Genomic DNA, 3,717 nt, shown 5'->3' with positions numbered 1-3,717 from the left:
CCAGGTAAGTGGTAAATGCAATATGCAAGTGTTTAGTAACACATTCTAGAGTTCGAGGAACTAACATAGCCAGACCCCCTACCTTCGTTGAATCTCAAGTTTGCCTTTCGTCACTCAATCTCTCTTGGTATTCCTTCACACACACACACACACACACGTCTCATTCCCGAGCTCGTCAACTACAGTTCTAACAAAAAGAGTAACAAAAATGGATCTCCGCGATTTAGCGGTTAGCGTAACGCATTCACGGGCCGACCGGGGCTGAGCGTATAGGTTGGAATCCTGCTTGCGGCAGTCGGTCCACAGCAAACCTAGCTGTTCACCCTTCCCTATGATTTGGTTGATGAAACTGCGTACCTGGGTTTCGCGAGGGTGTATATACATTACGTTAATAAGATAACCTTTTGATTATGAGTCTGTGTCGCTCAGCGAACATGAACCGAAACCACAACAGTGATTTAGAGCAAGAAGCTTTTAACGCAAGACATCTGGAACCACAGTGAACCTCCAAACCTGGTGGTGCGACAGCATCTTGAGAATACGATGCGTAAATCACGTCTCCACACGACGACCACCAACACCACCACTACCTAGACGCGCGCGAGACAACCAGGACGAGAGGGTAGCCACCGTGTACACAGCAAGCTGTATGTGGGAAGATTAAACGAACTTGGTTCTGTTGTCCCGACAAAAGCGAGAGCTTTCGAGAATGGCATAACTTTTGAAGATGCTCCTGCAGCATCTGGTAACATCGGTACAGATCCGATGTTGGGTTACACACACACACAGGGATCGTGTACCTAGAAGCACCTCCAGTGTTTAAAGGCAAAATGTCAAACGCCAGAGACTGTAAAACACTTCTTCCTACAGGTGAGTGTACACAGTTATAAACTGTCGTCTACCGTCCAGGAAAATGGAGATAAATATTCCTAGTGCCTTTGAGTGAATATCTTAGTGTCGAACACAAAAGGTCTTCCGTCAGGTGTTTACTCTGTAGTAGTATAGCGGCCCCTTCTCCCTCTCTCATCTCTTGTCCTCTCCCTGCACTTCCCTCCCTCTCCCACCGGTATATGTTGACTTAAGGTTTGTGAAGCAGGTACAGACGAGGACACACACACACACACACACACACATATACACGCACGCCACGACCAACTCTAACACGTGAATAAACCTCATTCACGAGGACATACCCTCAACCCACAAACGCACTCTCTCCGTCTTGCACATAACACTCGCCCACATTCATTTCACAATCTAAATATTCCTGCGGTGAGCGCTACGCGCTTTTGTCATGTCTAATGGCAAAATCTCTACGGGAGGTAAAAAAAAACTTAAGGAAATAAAGTTCTGCGAGTGTACAATAACCTCCCAATACTGTACAAATGGGTAATTGTACACAAACACACTACACGTTCGACCCTCGATGGCGTAGGGCGTGTGCCAATGGGGCTCTCGGGCCGCCTACAGGTCAACATGTTGACCTTCAACTCTCCCCACCACCACCTCCCCAGCCTGATACTCAGGTTACACCTGTTTGGACCATCACACAACGGCGTCTACCTCCAATGATCTACCTCCAATTAAGTTGACTGTGAAAGAGATATACAAATTAGATACCTTTACCAGCGAACTAGCGAGAGTCTCCGTCGAAAGGCCTATGTCGGGAGCTGCGGGCGCCTCAGTGCAAACTCAACACGGACATATTCCTCGGTCCTGCTCGTTCAAGCTGTGACCCAGCCGGCCAGCACCGCACCACCACGACTCACCTCCACTGACCGACGTCCGTCGCCACAACCACCTGGTACCGACCCGTGCTCGTACACACAACACGAATTGTCCAACTAGTGTGAGGGTCATAAAACACTCCATGACCAAGCGCACAGTTAAGCAGGCCAATAGCTTAATTTTCCCATAGTAATGTGTATGTCAAACACTACATTACTAGAACACAACGAACGTGAAAATATTCACAGCAATATTCACTGTTAAATACATAATATATGCCAACACAATATTAACGCGGTTCAACCAATATGTCACTTTACATCACTTAACGCTCACCATTAAATACGTGATGTATGTCAACACAATACTACGGCCATTCAACCAATATTCAACTTTACATCAAGGAATGTCCAAGGGATCACCAATAAATGTATAATGTATAAACCGTACAATTTGCCCTGGAAAACTAACCTGCGTTACGTAGACAGACGTCACTTATCCACCACGTCACGTATAGGAAGCCAGCCACACCTTGATCTGAAGCCCTTGTGTGATTAACTAATTACTTACCACAATGACTATCCCAGTTATGGAATTCCTCAACTGTAGATTTTTTTCTGCCGAACGGCTGCCTAGACTCAGTACACTGTTTTCGTCTCTCTCTCTATTTATTACCAACACACACACACACACACACACACACACACGCAGGCAGGCAGGCACGCGTCTACCTCTGTTGCCCTGGAGTGTGTGTTGAGCATCCCGGGGGGGTGGGGGACGCCTGGGTAACAAATCTCAATAACTAAGACACTAACTGTGTGGACCTCCTGGTAACTAGGTGGACCTCCTGGTAACTAGGTGGATCTCCTGGTGACTGTGTGGATGTCTTGGTGACTAGGTAGATCTCCTGGTGACTGTGTGGATGTCTTGGTGACTGGGTAGATCTCCTGGTGACTGTGTGGATGTCTTGGTGACTGGGTAGATCTCCTGGTGACTGTGTGGATGTCTTGGTGACTAGGTGGATCTCCTGGTGACTGTGTGGATGTCTTGGTGACTGGGTAGATCTCCTGGTGACTGTGTGGATGTCTTGGTGACTGGGTAGATCTCCTGGTAACGGTTCGTGATCTACTCTGTAGCTACACCCGTGGGGGAGTTGACAACATATTTTCCACCCCCCCTTGTCCACTCCACTACATCCTTCCTGGTTAAAGCTACACAAAAAGAACAAGGCCCAACTAGACGACCTGGACTTGGGAGAGGCAGTCTCCCAGCCAGAAGTATGAGGGACGATCGTGTCGGGTGGTAAAAGTGCGTCTCGTGAGTAAACTGGCGTCAGGAGTGTCAAGACATCCTCTGGGAGACTTCCAGCTGAACCCCAATCCAAATGTGATACTCCTATTCGTGTGAGAACTCCCTCTCGCCTAGGTCGTCTTCCCTACACTTACCGTTACCCAGGTCAACTTTATTGCAGATTTCCACTTAAATAAATCAAAGATCACTGATCCTCTCTTCTTACATCCCCCACCCTCTTTCTCACCTCCAAACTTTCAACACTCTCTAGCCTCGTGACATCACAGCACCTGCAGAAGGCGCTGCAGGTGGAGTATACAGTGCAGATGCATAACTTACCAATGATGGGACCCAATAACTTTGTACAGTACGTGCACACGGGACAAGACTTGGAGGTAACCAAATTCTAATTTGTGTCGATCATGATCCCTTTTCAGTACAGATCAGAGCGTAGCATACCACAGTTAAGAACTGTGGTCTGGCAACGTAATAACTATGACAAGAGCTCCAGTTCCATCTTCGTTTTGACACGCCCAACTTACACTGGTATTTAGTAAACCATCTGTCAGTGCCATCTGTGACAAGTCACCCATTTCATAAATTACTTCCCTTTACTGTGTCCTGTTTCAAATAAACAGAGATACTCAGTACACATATGATCCGTTAATTTGTCTATTGAAATTTGCAAATGGTTTTCCT

At 47.1% G+C, this 3,717-nt stretch overlaps 1 long non-coding RNA gene across 1 annotated transcript in view; it reads right to left on the bottom strand.

Annotated features, from left to right (window-relative positions):
- LOC139746101 (uncharacterized) overlaps positions 1–2,377 on the bottom strand; it is a 230,226-nt gene extending 227,849 nt beyond the window's left edge. Inside the window, exon 1 of the long non-coding RNA XR_011712063.1 lies at positions 1,627–2,377. This is a non-coding gene — a long non-coding RNA (uncharacterized lncRNA). The remainder of the gene's footprint in view (positions 1–1,626) is intronic.
- Positions 2,378–3,717: the final 1,340 nt, after the last annotated feature.

The sequence above is a fragment of the Panulirus ornatus genome, chromosome 64 (assembly GCF_036320965.1).
Source record: "Panulirus ornatus isolate Po-2019 chromosome 64, ASM3632096v1, whole genome shotgun sequence".
Lineage (NCBI taxonomy): Eukaryota > Metazoa > Arthropoda > Malacostraca > Decapoda > Palinuridae > Panulirus > Panulirus ornatus.
The sequence above is the reverse complement of the archived record's forward strand: the minus strand, read 5'-3'. Positions and strand labels throughout refer to the sequence as shown.